Source organism: Lepisosteus oculatus, chromosome 14, assembly GCF_040954835.1.
Source record: "Lepisosteus oculatus isolate fLepOcu1 chromosome 14, fLepOcu1.hap2, whole genome shotgun sequence".
Classification (NCBI taxonomy): domain Eukaryota; kingdom Metazoa; phylum Chordata; class Actinopteri; order Semionotiformes; family Lepisosteidae; genus Lepisosteus; species Lepisosteus oculatus.
The window spans coordinates 20,026,930-20,043,572 of NC_090709.1; the positions used below are offsets into that span (position 1 = coordinate 20,026,930).

The 16,643-nt window shown below is 40.4% G+C and overlaps 1 long non-coding RNA gene and 1 pseudogene across 1 annotated transcript; one reads left to right on the plus strand and one right to left on the minus strand.

The window, feature by feature from the left end:
• The window catches only part of LOC138242516 (zinc finger protein 271-like), a 681,240-nt pseudogene that overhangs the window by 382,530 nt on the left and 282,067 nt on the right, over positions 1 to 16,643 (plus strand).
• Positions 432 to 2,988, minus strand: LOC138242894 (uncharacterized). Its single transcript, XR_011191768.1, has 4 exons — positions 2,835 to 2,988; positions 1,730 to 1,830; positions 1,479 to 1,648; positions 432 to 831 (listed from the first exon to the last, which is right to left on the minus strand). It is a non-coding gene; the product is annotated as an uncharacterized lncRNA (long non-coding RNA).

The window sequence follows — 16,643 nt, forward strand, 5'->3', positions numbered from 1 at the left end:
ATGGCGTGTTGTTATTTGTGCATGTCCCGCCCCCTCAGGAGCCAATGGTGTGGGTCAGAACCCCCGCCTCCCCCCGGCCGGTCGGTCCGGCGCCTCAGGGTCCCAAAGCCCCAAGGCGGCGCATCCCTCGCTTTAGGTGTGTGCAAGTGTGTATTGGTTTGGAAGGGGACCATGTCTGCCGCGGGGTTGAGTGCGCTCTATTATAACCCTAGGAAATCGGGTAGTTACGGCGGCGTGGGGAGTCTGTTGCAGGCCGGGAGATCCCGGGGTGTGAGCGGCGCCAGCCGCGGCCGGGTGGCCGAGTGGTTGTCCGGCTGCACAAGCCGTGTCTCCAAAGCAGCAGGGGTGCAAGCACACACACACACTGACTGCGTAAAGTCTCACGGAAAGAATTCACAGGACAAACACCATGTGAAATGTGAACCGCTTTATTTCAACAGGGGGTTTTCAAACAGTGAAACAACGCAGCACACATGCGTTACCGGCTCCTGTTTGCATTCAACAATTAAATGTTGGTGCGGAAAAATTTGCCTGCGTAATCAGCGGGATGGTGTTACCACAGGTTCTGTGCAAAACACGCTGTATTTTGGAATACACACTGTAGAACCCCCCAGGCTTCCTTTTCTGATCTGAAAACATCAGATCTGCAATAATTTCACTCAAGTTCTTGACATACACATCTATCTCTTTAACAAATTTAAGGACATTAGCATTCGACTCTTTGTTTTGCATATCAAGCTTTGTAGAGAGAAGTGTGTAAAGCACTCTTAGTAAGAATTCAGACGTATACATTCGAAATTCTTCATTCTTCGGACGATGGCACACCCGGGTCTGTAAAACAGAGTGAAATCTGTATTCACATTTTACATAGATCTTTTTTTTTGCGTCTGTAAAAATAAGAATAGTGTTTCTTTTGCAACTCATCAAAAGTCATGTTTACTAATTTTCCATCCAGCTGTTCAACTGTGGTGTGTACATGCTCGTATGGGGAGCGGTCCTCAATTATATTTTTTAGCAACTGTTTTATGCGCCGCTCAGTGTCATTTGTAATGGTGTACGAACCCAGACACCGGGCGGTGTACAGAACAGCCGATAAAATTCGGGCTAAACTGAGAGACTTATAAATTTCTAAAGCGGCAAACGTCATGTCTTCAGACCCATCTGTGTAGCCGCCAGACAGGCATGTGTGACCCCGCTGCCCGGGATGGTCAATCAGACAGGCCGGGCAGTCATCAACCAGGACCCCCTTTAAACAGTGTTTGAAGATGCAATAAACTACTGCTTTCACAATCTGGGGCATAACATCGGGCTCATTAGGGACATAGGCATCAGCTTTATTAACATTTGGGCGAACACACTAGCATAGACACGAGACAGTCACATGTGCCGGTAGGCTGAAGATTGACCCGTCCACATCCTCTTTATTCTATTAAAGGAAAAAGAAAAGGAAGGCTTAACAAAATAGACATGCTTTGTACCTAAAATATCGAGCATTTAACGCGCTTGTGAGCTAAGGTTTTTCGTTAATATTTACCATTTGTAGCATGGCATCATCGCTAGCACCCGGCAGTTCTTCAACATCTGGTACCCCAGCTGAACTCACACCCCCGCCGCTGTCACAGGGTGCAGAGGGTGGGGTCGGGTTTTGCTAAAAAGAAGATCAAGTATTAAAATGACATAGGCTAAGCACCGATACAAGCACGATCAGAAAAATATTTTAGCCGCCTACCTCTTCACTTTGCAGAGTAGCGGAACCCGTTGTTTCTTCACACAAAGAAGCCATCTCAGCACCTCTGCGGTGTCTGACAGCTCCAAGCACGCACTGCGACCCTGTCAGGCCGGAGCATTTAAGAATATGCGCCAATGGTGTAACACACCTACATAACACAAGACATTTTTCACAGCCACAGCTTTTTTGAAAGTTTGAGATAAATTTCCACACAGCGCAAGCGTAAAAGTCTTTAAGGTATTAACAGACAAAAAATGATGGGGTGTTGTTTTTCATACTTTAACGGATTGGTCCTAATGTTCTAAAATTGTTTCCCAGTAGAGATAATGGAATGCAGAGTAGTGGGAGAAACCCCCAGGGAAAAGTTTACAAACATTTTAAATTCATGTAAAGTTTTCTAATTTACAAGCACACCATGTATTTCACGCAAAAATGTTCTTAACATTATTAAAAAATAAAACTTCAAAACGTCAAGCTTGGTTTGTGAACAAGTGCCTATAAAGAACAGATACATTTTCTTATAGCGTTAATAAAAAACATTTTGTTTGATAATATTCTTAGCGGTCTGTTGGTGAATCAAACACAGACACCGCGACACATTTTCACCACGTTTAACAGCTATGAAATTTAGACACCGTTGTCTGTCTTAAAATAATATAGATTTTAACATTATAACGGACTAAAACGTTTTCTAAAATGTTTCTTAATTTCTACAGCCCAGTACGTGCACACCCAACGATACCGAAGATTAATGGTTTATGTGGGGGGGTTTCTTAGAAGAGTTTATCGGTTTGTGTATAAGTACCAGCGGTTTAACAGGCGAAGTTTTGGCTGCATTCCATTTCTTACAGTCTCACGTTATCGCCTAACTCGTCAGAATGGATCACGCCGATCAATTTCAACAGTCTGAAGATATTCTATTTACAGACTTAACACTGCTCGACTTGGTAGACGAAGGCCAGGACTCCACGAATTTCAGCGGTATGTATATCCGGCTTTTTGTGAGACAATTACGTCACGGTGCATGTCTCATGTTTGCTATAGTTACAAAACGTTGTATAATATTTGTATACTAGACAATATTGAATTATTATAATGGAATTACCAGGGAGTTGCTCCATAATGTGGTCGTGACTGTGTGTATCCATTCATTTCCATTAGCCCCGAAAACCACAGCTGTAAAAAGGCCAGTTACCGCACAGCCCAACACTGGTGAGTATTTATGACAATGTTTTGAATAATGCTTTACGACCATGTGAGTCTTAAAGACACCGGGGTATATACTCCACACCAAAACTCGTATGTGTCTATTCCACAGACGCGGGCGAAGGGACAAGTAGCTACACATTTAAAAAACCTCGTTTGGGGTTTACAATCCCACCGCAAAACCTTGTGGAGACACATGCAGATGTTCACGCCATACCAGAGGGTGCGGGGCATATTATCAGATCGCCTGAGAGAAGACGTCGGTATTATATAAAACATTCTTTTAGCATAACCATTTAAACGTGTCTATAATAAAAACCCCCACCGTTTTTTGGTAATTTGCGGTGTTGAGTTCTTTCACTAATGGTATTTTCCCACTCCGTACAGACCCCGGACCTTCAAAAAATAAACTGCGACGCGCCAACACGTTAACTGGGTCAACGAGCTCAAAACGTCTGAAATCAAGAAAGCAAAGGTTAATATAATGTAACGCAACGGGGGCTCAAGCGGGCGCCCTTGCCGCATCTGGTCGGCCCCATCCCGACTGGAGGCTCGAACCCGGGACTTCCGCGTCTCTCTGCAGCGACCTAGCCCCGTGAGCTAAAGAGAGATCTCTCCACAGCCCAGTAGCTGTGGTCCTGCTATCACAGGGAAGGGCGGTGACGTCACCCGCTCTGGTACGCCGGCTCTTACACACAGTGCTTGTCGGCCGTAAGCGTTACAATAATTTAAGCGTGGTCAAGATGTGTTATGATCCACTTATGGCAAACATTACTTCTTTTGTTAGGATGTTAATTCGCTGAAAGATCCTACTTCGCGTAGTTTTCTGTTTGGGAGTGTTAAAAACCTTATTTTAAAACTGCTTAGCTTTTAAAGTTAAAAGCGACTGGTCTGTCCGCGGGTCTATAGGCCGTTAACCACGCCGCTTGACCCAGTAGCGCCACCACAGCCGTAAAGGAAACCGGTGTAACAACATGTCCGTGTAACTTGTTCCATTCACCCGCAGCCCTTTGTGTAAGGATGCGCCACATGTGTGGCGTTTTTATCATAGTTATCGTAGTTTTCTGATTTTGACAGTTTAGATTTCATTGATTGTTGTGTTGAAAAGTCTTATTTTTATCACAGTGTAGTTTTCTGATTTTGAGATGTGGAGCATTGGCGTGGTAATAAGTATTTTATTTTTTCACACAGCCGCTGTATCGACGAGCGGCGAAACAAATGTGGCGGAAACGTCGGACCCTAAGGTGGTGACTGCATCGGAGACGGCTGTTAAGACACTGACCAAAGCCAGACGTGTCAAGCCTGCGGTGAGAAATAACGCGCCTAAAGACTTGGTGTTGGGTGATGTGCTAGATTCAGTGCGCGGTATTACACAGTCACTATCAACGGCGATCACTAATGAGGTGGCCAAAAAACGAGCTTTAGAGTGTCTAAGAGCGGTTTTAGCCGGTGTACAGACCTTGTTTCCAAAACAGATCCAGGTTTTCACCGCTAACCTCTTAGATATAATTTCTACAGAAGATACCGCTCTAAGCTCAGGATTTCAGACCATGATGATGATAAATGACTAAACATGCGGTCTAAAAAGTGTTTAAAAGACCGAGCGCTTGCCAACAGCAAGCGTTTGTACATAAATAAAAGAATTAAACTGGCAAAAGCATGTTTGTTGCGTCGTCAAAGATTCAGAGAGCGGCATCAGATTTCCCAAGGGCCGCCCGAACCATGCAATGAGAATGCCGTGGTAGAAAATAACTTAAGGCCCGAGGTTGTTGTAGCAGAACAGGATGTCGGTAACCGAGAAACGGTTGTACTGAACGATCTGAATCAGGTTGGTGGCGGTGCAGGGGCGAATAGAGACCCCTTAGTTTTCCTGGAGCGTATACATAGTTATAACAGGTCTTATAATAATTTTAGAGCAACAGAGCACCATGAAGAATTTTGTTTTGTTAATCTCGACAGAATAACCTCGTATGTACAGGCTATAGACGCTGAGCATGGTGCAGTCCAGAGAATATTGGATGAACTTTCTCCAAACATCGGGGCGAATGATTTTGTACAGCTGCGTTTGACTGCGGGTGGTTTTAACAAACCCTTGTTCTCACGCAGGAGACACCCCGGAGAATTAAATGCTGCCGATTTTTTAAGCCACATCTCGGACCTCTTACAGAGCCACACAGAGGTTCTTACCGATGACAGCCACCGCTTAGTGGTGACGATAGTTAGGAATATGCAGGGGGGTGCCCGCCGAAGATTTAAATCCGTTCTGTACAGCCGGGTAATTGCTCAGAAAAAAGCGCACCTTATCGATTTACATTACACGGGCGGTAATCTGTGTTTCGCCGGGTGTGTGTACGGTTTGTTGAATGAGGGTTGTACCGATAGGGAAATGTTACAGGGCGCTAAACGAATGCACAAAGAGTTGGGTTTTCCAGAGAATCGGAAAATTAGTTTGTCAGACATTACCGCTTTTGAAAAACATTTAAAGGTGGTCATTAAAATTTTGTACCACGACCAGGGTGATTGGAAATATTTTACAACGGGGCCCACACCACCAAATTTCTAAGATCCCCAGTGTTGCAAAATTGATGCCAAAATTCAGAATTGCCCGGCCTGTAAGGTCTTTTGTCGTAGCTTTCAGTGTTTGGCGAGACACTTTCGGAATGCGGCGACGGGTGTGAGTAAGTGTGAGCGCAGGGTCTTTTGTGAGAAATGTGGGGTTTATAACCTCGCAAGTCCCAAATGTAAAGAGAAACTGTGCTCGCGTTGTAACAACGTGATCGACACCCCTGACACACATTTCTGCTACATACCGCCTTTGGACAACCCCAAAATTTCAAACAAGTACATTTTTTCGAGTCGTATGGGTACAAGCTGTCTGGTGGGAAAGCCTGTTCACATTGAGCGTAATAATGGTGAAAATGTTAACTTTGAGAGTCTGCGGGACTTGGTTTTTGACTATGGCGTTAACCCTTATGCTGAGTGCCGGGAATTTAAACATTTCTATTCAACAGCCGATGATCGTGCGTGTTAAAAAGGATTGGCACATTGAGACCCGGACCTTAAAGAAAACCCAAAAGGTGGTGTACGACAAGCGGGTGCTGCAAGAAAATTTGACATCATTGCCCTACGGATATTAACACGATGGATGTCAGGTAAAAACACCCTTTTTCAAGCATTTTGTCCAGACCCTCGAATTGCGGTAAAAGTTATTTTATAAAACAGCTCTTGGAGAACGGTGATACCGTTATGACTCGTAAACCCGAAAACATAGTTTTATTAATTTATTATATTTACTATATTTATTATACACGTGTAAATTAATTACTGCCAAAATAATTTACTTCGTGCACTGTGCAGAGTGCCGTATACTCCTAGTTGTGGCACACACGATACATACTGTACAGTAAAAAGCCTCAGGCACTGTGTTAGATGTGTTTTCGACGTTATATATGCGTTCATTCATGTCGTCGATTTTACGGTTGCAATTCGACGTTGATTATACGTCGAGGCGACGTATATATACGTATAGACGGAATTTCGCCGTAAATATACGTATATTCGACGAATCAATGCCCACAGCTTGGCATACAAGGGTTTTGTTGAGGGGGTCTTGCCACCTGCCTGAAAAAAAACAGTAAAATGTTTGAGTGCCTATAGAGTTTCTATTTTTATTTTCTTGACAAAAGTTGATACCATTTCCTGGACACCCCGTCCCCCATCAGTGCGCGGTGCCCAGGGAAAAAGCTGTAGGGGGGCGTCTGAAATTCTGAGGGGGGAGTGATATTTCGGTTGAAACGGAGCTGTATGGTGCAGCTACCCAAATGAAATCTCGCAGCTATGCCATTGATTAGTGCTTCATGATAGAAGATAACGACTAGCAATCTGGTATTTGCGATGAAGTTCAGTTTCACATTTTTCGTCACTCTCACGGTTTGTATTGCCTGGAGCGAAAAGTACCAGCGTTCATTTTTGCAGCTACATGGACGTTCTGAATCGTTAAGAAAAAAATGTTGTAAAACCAACAGAAAGCACAGACTGCTATAACTAGTCCTAGTTATATAACGATTTTAAGTATAATGATAAACTACTGCAAGGAATCGGTCCACCTGAGCAAACAGGATCGTAATGTTGACACTCAATAACGACACTGATATGTGCAGTTCCTGGACGGATAGCCCTCCTGCCCATCAAACAGACTAAGTGACTGTTCGTGTCATTTAGTGTTGTCTGACCATTGACAAAGTACAACTATTTTTTTAGGGCACAAATTAAGTTAGGTAAATCTTTTTGCCCAAAACTGAAGGGGCGACATTCCCCCCTCCCCCTGTGTTGCCAGGCCTGTCCCCATCCTATTCCATAATGTCATTATATATAATACCATACAACAGTGACCGATCCTTACTAACTGCATGTGTTAAAATTGCACATCAGCTCATAGCAGGGGGTACATAGCCGCGATGTATTATCAATGTTAAATTTCAACCATAATATCGACAACATTAATAAACGCATACGTTGAGAAAATATCGAACCCAGCATTTTTTCCGGATATATACCACAATGCATTGCTAGTATTCGTTGGTCACCATTTTGGACACGTTTTTCAAACGTAGAAGTATATCTGCAAATATCTCAGCAATCCTCTTTTGACGAGTAAGTATGAACAATAATAATACTATCTGAATACATACAGATCTTTCTTAATATTATTTTGATTAAAATAGTACGTGAATAAGCAAAAAAATGGCACATAAAATAGTGTGAATGGGAAAGATGACAAAATCGTTTTGCCGTTTCTCTTATTCTATGTTGTCCTTTCAAACTTTGGGTACTCTTTAATTAGGACAGACTTTATTGCTCAACTGCTATGATGCAAGCCAAATTTTATACATTTATTTCAGCTTTGAGCTTAGTAAACCGTTCATTTTTTAGATTATACTAAAGAAGATATTAATCATCATTTATTTGGGAAGTAATATTATATAATTTTCTCCTAGCTGCGGTGCTGAAGTCCCACCCTACATCAACAGAAAAAGAAATAAAGGAGCACGCAATGTGTTACTTGAAGAATGCATATGCAAGGCAGGGGGCCAGGAGATCTGGACTCTGAAAATAATAGGTTTTTGGTTCTAACTGTTAGGACAATTAGACAGGGTTTGCAAATAGTGGACAAAAATCGTCTTAACTTCCATTGTAATATTTTTTTCTTGGAAATATAGAAGTTGTACATTTTAAAATGTATATTTGAATCAAAATGTGGTTTTGAGTTAGTGTGTTAATGTAATTAGTTTTGTGTTTGTCATTACTATACTGTATATTGCCATGTTACCAGAATTTGTAGCTGAAGTTTAAGACTAGTTGTGTTTTTTATGATTATTGCCCATATGTTGATTGTTGATTGTATACAATGTATAATTTGAAATACGTATGTTTCAGGTGTGAATGTGTATTTTCAGAATAAATTTCTAAACCTAATCATTGGCTTGGTTTACTTGTTTCTACACCTATAAAATCTATCTTTGATGTATACTAGACCTCTACCCATATACGTATAATAGACCTCTAACCATATACGTATAATAGACGTCTAAAGGTATACGTATAATAGACGTCTAAAGGTATACGTATAATAGACCTCCAACCATATATGTATAATAGTCCTCTAAATCTATCCGTATAATAGAACTCCAACCATTTATGTATAATGAACGTCTAAACATAGACGTATAATTGACGTATAACTTTAGACGTATATTAGAATTTCATTCTAGACGAATTGTAGACCACATTTAGATGTCTAAGGTATGCGTTTAATAGACGTATATTATACGTCTTTTGCCCACTGGGTTTCTCCTAAAATAAAGACTCTTGGTGAACCAGTCCGGCAGTTTTATTGGGACACTGTTAAATATTGCGGTACCATTGATTACGGGGCTTCTACAACACCGATAATGGAGCACGCTGAAAAAAAATGTACCTTGTACCTCAGAAACAGCTCGATTGACTCCGAGAGCGGTCCGGCAACGAAAGCGATGTGAGAAAAATAACAACCCGCAGGTTGGATGACTAAATGAGAGACTTTTTTCAGAACTCGCATCTGCCTGAATATGAAAAAGTGAGATTATATAATCGGGTGTTACAACGGTATTTGACAAAAGTACGCCAGGAGTTTTCTGAAAAGGGGATTTTAACTGTTGTACTACCCGAAAATGCACCCGCCGATCTATCACACGCATCACCACAACAGCCGTCATCGACCGACGCTGACTTTGGGTATATTTAAGACAGCGCATCTCAGTGGTTCCAGAGAAATGCCGAGATATTGTTCAAGACTATGGCACGCAATAAACTGTTAATAGCCTGGAATTAAAAAGGAAAATTTGTGTACAAGGGGGCACCCGTTGAGGGCTCTCACATGATTGATCTTGTCAGGGCTCTCACACAACAGCAATCTGTTGCGGCTGGTAAGAAGCTAAAAGGTTGGGATGTGTTCACGGGGGCAATGGCCGAAATCAACGTACCGGGCACCTTGCTAGCCAACGCTGGTAACCGAGAGCTATTTGAAAAACTCAAGTCTGCCCCACTGTGGTGTGCAGCGTCTGTCAAAACTTTAAAACCCATGTCCCGCCCTCTTTTCAACCAATGGTGTTGTTATAGGGCGGATGTCCCGCCTTCTCCCACCGAGCAGTAGTGTGATAGAGAGGTTTAACCAAACTATTAAAACAAAAATGTGGAGGTACCTGACACACAAAAACACCTTTCAAAAATCGATCTGTCTGATCTTATTTACTTTTATAATCATAGTTACCACATGACTATTAAACGAACCCCGGCTTCTGTTACGACCGATAACTCCCTTGAAATGTGGAGAACCGTCTATGGCGAACACTTTAAGTGAAAACCGTCAAAGTTTTCATTTAACGTGGGTGATCATGTGCGGGTGTCCAAAATAAAAGGGAATGTTTGAGAAGGGGTATGAACAGACCTTCACAGATGAAATTTTAATTGTCAAAGAGCGGACCCCGGCTCTAAGACCCTATTACAAACTGCAGGACTACACAAGCAATGACATTAAGGGCTCCTTCTACGCAGAAGAGGTACAGAAAATAAACCCCAATTCTGAGAGCGTCTATCGCATCCAAAAGATTAAAGCAGCCAGGGGGCGTGAAAAAAACAAACAGATTTTGGTAAAGTGGCGCAGATAGAGCGATAAATTCAATAGTTGGATAAAGGCTTCCGAGGTCAAAGAAATATAGAGGTGCTGAAAAATGAACCGCAATGTCTTCTATGTTACACTAGCCAGTAATTCATCCTCAAAGATGTTTCCAAAGAACACCAGCGCGTGCTTCACAGAGCATCTGGCAAAGGCGATTGACCTGGACAGGAGCTGGGAAGTGGGTCTGGTCGAGCTGCACTATCCGCATACGCTAAACACGTTTGATCAGGATGAAGATTTTCTGTTCATCAGTGATGAGACTATATGGACATGTACCTTACCTAGAGGGTACGACTGCAACATCGATCAGCTCATGCATGAAATGAAACGTGCTGTGGAAAAATCCAAGTTTTAATAGTTCTGTTAAACCTCTCTATCACTCTAACCTTCACATCACTGGCCATAATGAAGTGTTCAATATTCTCACATTTCAGAAGATTTTGGAAGGTCCTGTTAAGAAATTCTTTTCCCTCGTCCGTTTGTAGCTTTTCAGGAGTACGACCCTCTTGAAATATATTTCTGAAAGCGCTTGTCACGCCCCCTCCAGACTTTTCAGTGGCACGGCCCAGGCATATTTAGAAAACATGTCTATACGTGATGAGATGTAACAGAAACCATCGTTGAACTCACTGTAGTCTCTCATGTTCACCAAGTCGGCCTGCCACTGCCAGTCCATTTCAGGTACCAGCGTCCTGTTTCTCTTAAAGCTCACACGCCGCCACACGTGGCGCTCACACCCGGGGAAGTCACGGCCCTCAACAGACTCCCCATGCTGCCGTAACTCCCCGCTTCCTTAGGGTTATAATAGAGCGCACTCAACCCCGTGGCAGACATGATCGCCTTCCAACCCTCGTCACTAATATGTGCTTTTTCGAGGGGAATGCGGTGGCGGGTATTTGGACCTTGAGGCTCAGGACTGCTCAGTGGGGGAAGGCGGGACATCCGCTCCACAATGACACACCATTGGCTCGGGTGGAGGGAGGGACAGCTGACCATAACAACACACCATTGGTTGAAAAGGGGGCTGGACATCCGCCCACCACAGCCTCCCATTGGCTGAAAAAGGGGGCATGGTATCTGTCAAAAAGTTTGACGAAAGGCGTCGCTTTATCCTACTTACAGGTCTTACTTAATATTATTTTGATTAAAAATAGTATTTTAATAAGCAATAAATGGCACATAAAATAGTTTGAAAGAGAAGACCACATAAAATCAACTACAAATGTGGGAACTTGTAAGATTATAAATTGCATGTAGCACATTAGCAACACTACAGTAATGCTAATATAACAATAGTATAAGAAAATCCTGATCCAATTCCTTTCAAATGTTGATACAAAATGTGAATGACTTCAGAAGTTCAGAAGTGGGTATTGGGTCTCCTGATGGAGATCAGAGATGAACTGTGATGTGTGGGAAGGTGTACAGAACCGTTAGACTCCCAGTTCCACATCAAGAGGCTGAGCACAATGGATGAGTTCTGTACACACGAGTGAGTCCTTGCTGCTGGTATGATATTACTGTATATTCTCTCTGGTGTAGAAAATATTCACTAGTATTCTAGGTTACAGATGGGTCATAATTTTACAGCCTACATTTGATTAATAGGATCCAACTCTGGCATACTTTCTTATTTTTAGTTTATAATGTATAATACTACTTATCTTTTAATGCCAAAATAAAGTGTTTTACATAATGTTCTATGTTCTAAAACGTTACTACAATTTAACTTTGAAATATGGTGACTTTGTATTCTAAGACTGAGCAAATACTGCAGAAAAGTGCAGTTAATATGTAAAAATGTGTTAGTTCCATTGAGTAGTCATGGGTAATGTGTATGTCTGATTAGTTGATTGATGAAGATCCAGTAGTAAAAAAACTTCTAATATTATTTCAAATATATTATTTCCAAATAAACCAACTTTGGAGAGTAGGTGGCAGTGATGTCAGAGGGAGTGTGTTCACAGTGTTGTCAAGGTATTGCTTATTGATTTTTAAGATGTTTTTACATTACATTTTTACTTTGATCAAGTTAAAATATGCACAAAATTTAGTTTATAGATACCTATGTGCTAACCACTGAATTTGCAAGGTGTAAAGCTGCAAAACTGTCTTTTAAAGTATAAGGATTACAGTAGTACATTTGATCCTAAATATTTGAGTAAAAAAACATTGACTGGAAACTCACTTGAAAAACATCTAAGCTCAGTGAGAATTTGTTTTTCAGACAAATGACAAATGAACTGATGATGGAATTCAACTTCGCTGGCATAAACTGGAAAGATCAACGACAAAAGAGGGGCCTGGGAGAGACAAATCTTTATAGAGTAATTAAAGGTACTCTTATTTTATGTTGTACTTTCAAACTTTGGGTACTCTTTAATTAGGACAGACTATTGGTCCATTATTATGATGCAAGCTAAACTTAATACACTGATTAAGCTTTGAGCTTAGTAAACCTTAATGGTTCTTTCTTGAGATTAATCATAATTTATTTGAGTATTAATATTATAAAATTTTCTCCTAGCTGCAGTGCTGAAGTCCCACCCAACAACAACAGAAAATGAAATAAAGGAGCACAAAATGCTTTGTTTGAAGATTGTGTACACAAGGCAGGGGGCCTGGAAGTCTGGACACTGAAAATGATAAGTTGCTGGTTCTAACTGTTAGGACAATAAGAGAGGGCTTTGCAAATGGTGAACAGTAAAAATTGGTCTTAACTTCACATTGTAATCATATTTTCTTGGAAATATAGAAGTTATACGTTTCAAAATTTACATCTGAATTGAAATGTGTTTTTGACTTAAATATTAGCATGTTCAGGTAATTAGTTTGTGTTTGTCTTTACTATATATATTGCCATGTTACAAGAATTTGTAGCTAAAGTTCACTAGTTGTGTCTTTTTATAATTAGCCTTTGTTGATTACAATATTGTATATCATGTATAATTTGAACTACATATTTTTCAGGTGTTTGATTATTCTGAAAATTAACAAATTCCTAAACTAAGTCATTGGCTTGATTTATGCCTTGATTTAAAATCTCTTTGATGTATAATAGTCCTCTAAAGTTATCTGTATAATAGAACTCCAACCATTTATATATAATGAACATATAATCATAGATGTATAATTGACGTATAACAATATACGTATATTAGAATTTCATTCTAGACAAATTACGGACCACATTTATACGTCTAAGGTATTCGTTTAATAGACTTATATTCTACATCTTTTGCCCTCTGGGCCAATTGCTGTTCATGAGCTCCTAGCTCCACTTGTTCCCAGTGGAACCAGCCTGGAGCAGCAGAACAGAGGTTTTGTTTCATTATATTGTCTGCCATTGTAAAACAAGTTATCCCTTAGGGATAAAAACTCTCTCTCGAGTCATGTGTATCTCCTGTATTTGCCCCATATTCCCAGGGCTCATCTCTCAGCTGAGTGATCAAAAGCTGAACTCCACATTGGGGTACAACAGAGCCTGCTGTGAAATTGGGCAGGGGAGGGCCGGTTGTGCTCCTGAACTAGTCCCCTCCTCTCCTACTCTCGTATTTGAATCACAGTCTATAAACTCCAGCCCTATTGCTTTTTTATTTATTTTGTTTAAAAAACAGCTCTGGTGAGTTATGTATTTAACAATAACATTTCACAAATCTATCCAAAACAATTCTGGTACAATTCTTTTTTTACTCGAAGGTCTTTAGCTTAGTGGGCAAGACCTGGGTTCGAGTCTATACAGTGAGGCACGAACTAGGGTGGGAGTGGCAGGGGTACAAGCCCTAGAAACCAAATCCCTTACAATAAGAGAAGGGCAGACAGTTAAATGGGGATAATTTCGAAGTTGCAAATATGAGATACCATAGCACGTTTTTTTTCACTCCCTGGTGAGACGGGCTTCCATAGTTATGTGTATTCTTGATATATCAGAAGGGGGCACTCTTCTCTTTACCGCACGTAGTCCCGAATACCGTGTATGGAGTTTGCGTGAGTGAGGTCAGTAATGAGCTTGATCAGACCCAATCTACTGCTTTCATCCAAAACAGCCCTTTATTTGGGCTTCAAACACTTAACAACATTGACATATTTAGACAATGTCTGCCTGGAATTTCCTCCCCCTTAAACATTTGTTATATCTCTGCAGCAGAACATAGCAGGAGCCTGGTTCAGGTCTTAAATTGAAGCTAGCCCCCTTGGCTTTGAGTGTGAATAGTCAAATTTCTTAATGTGCCCACTCAGCAGACAAACATATAAAAAAAAAAACAGCTGGTGAACATGTTTTTTTGGTCTTCAGAGGTCATATTTTTCAACTATATGCATGTCAAGGGCCTGGGAATGATTTGAAAACCTTGTTCTAGGTAACTACTAGATTGGATAAAAATCTGGGACAAATTGATCAATTAGAAAAAATTCTACATCATGTTTTGTTGAAGACTGGACCTGGAATGACTAATAAATTAATACAAAATCATGAAAATAAGAATAAAAACCATTGCAATTGCTATAAAAACCTTTAGACACTGCTAGAGAGCCTTTATCTGCTGTTATGCAATGAAAACAAAACCTCAGTTAACTTCTGGTGTGGAAAAAAAGGAGCACTGATAAGAAACTGATACTGACACGCTGGGCTGGCCAGGTGTTTTTATTGGGATTCTGCTAGTTCATTAATTTATTGGTTTATTGCATAGTAGTGTCATGTCTGTGGAAACAAACTTTATGGTTTTGTTGTGGTGATATTGGAGAATACGTGCATGTGAGAAAATTTGTAGAGCGGTTTCAAACAAACGTTATCTCAAAAAATAAAAAGTGTCACCTGGGGAGACAGGAGTACCTCCCCCGGTGACCTCGATACGGACTACCTCCACCTGTTACCCCTCACACTCAATGTTTCAGAAAAAGGGTTTTAATTTAAGCTTTGCCCAGCAGTGTTTGAGCAGAGAAAAGAAACAGAAGCGGTATTCGCGCCGGTCTAGCACAGTAACCACTAACTCAAATAATAATAATAATAATAATAATAATAATAATAATAACAATTATAATACTAATAATAGCGAAAGAACACCGACTTCTTAAAAAAAACTATTAACATAGTGCGTCTCCAACACTGGCTGGAGACTCTGTGTGTCCGGGCTCAGCGGTTATATAGGACAGGACTCGGCGAGCTGCAGGTGAAACTCATTGCTCTGCGCTCCCCGTGCGGAATGCGCGTCTCCTCCCTCCAGACTCGTCACACCGCCTTCATACTCTTCAGCGGGGGAAAAAAAACAACAAACTCACCTTTACTGTCTTCATACATGCCTCTTAAATCCCAGAGTCAGTACTGGGTTTCTCTGTTCGAGGTTACAAGCAGAAACAATAAAAGTGCTGAAAGCAGGAAGTTATTTTTGCTCGTAGGCATAAACGTGTAAAAATACATTTTCTGATTCCTAAAACCTAATAAAATCCACGTACAGTAAGTCTCCCTTTTGTTCCCAACGCACATTACTGAATATAAACCAGTCAAGTTCAGGTATTTTTCTGCTGAATATGAATACACTAGTTCTGGCGCAGCTGTTACAACAAAGATACTTACGAACTATTTTTTTCATACGAGCTACTGCCGTTTTTAAATGGAATATTTTTTCAATTCGCTAAATCACACGAAACACCAACAACACTCATCGTAAGCATCTGACCAATCACATTCCTGAATTTTAAAAGTATTTAGTATTTATTTTAACTTGTTTTTTTTAAAAAATATACACCTGTTTTACATATTCTTGCCATTTTTGGCATATTGTAAGTGGATTGTAACTTCAAATTGATAATTCCTGATCTTTATAACTGTATCATTTCTTTTTACCTTGTTTTATTATGTTTTAATTATTTTTGCATTTTATAGAACTTTTTAATATATTGTGAGCATTTTAGCAAAATTTTTAAATAGGACTATCAATGCTCCTGACTTTTAAACCTGTATTTATTCTGACATTATTCTCTCCAACTGCAGATGAGGAGGGATGCATTTGATTTTTAAATTGGTTGATTTTGGGGGAAAATGTACATTAATTTCTTTGTACGTATCAACAGTGGGAAACTTGGCATTTTGGGATGAATTGCAATCTTTGCTGCAAGGCCCTGAGACTGATATAGAAATGATGTGAGATTTAAATGACACGTTTGATAAATCAGACAGGCACAGTACAACATCTAAAATGGCAGAACCCTCTAAAGTACTGAAATATTTTAGGCACATTCATAATCTACAAGATGTTTTGTGGTTACTGTGTCCTGCTACCCTTTCATATTTTTTAGTGTGCATGAATGTGTCCCACTTCTTTTACTAGTTTTTAAGGAAGATTCTGAAATATCTGATTACGAGATCAAGCCAGAAAAAAAATGATGACAATTAGTAGGAAGAAAGATACAATGTATTGACAATGTAATATGCTTTAAAGGATTAAAAGGAAAATAAATACTTTATCTATGCAAACTAATTCAACTGAACTCCTC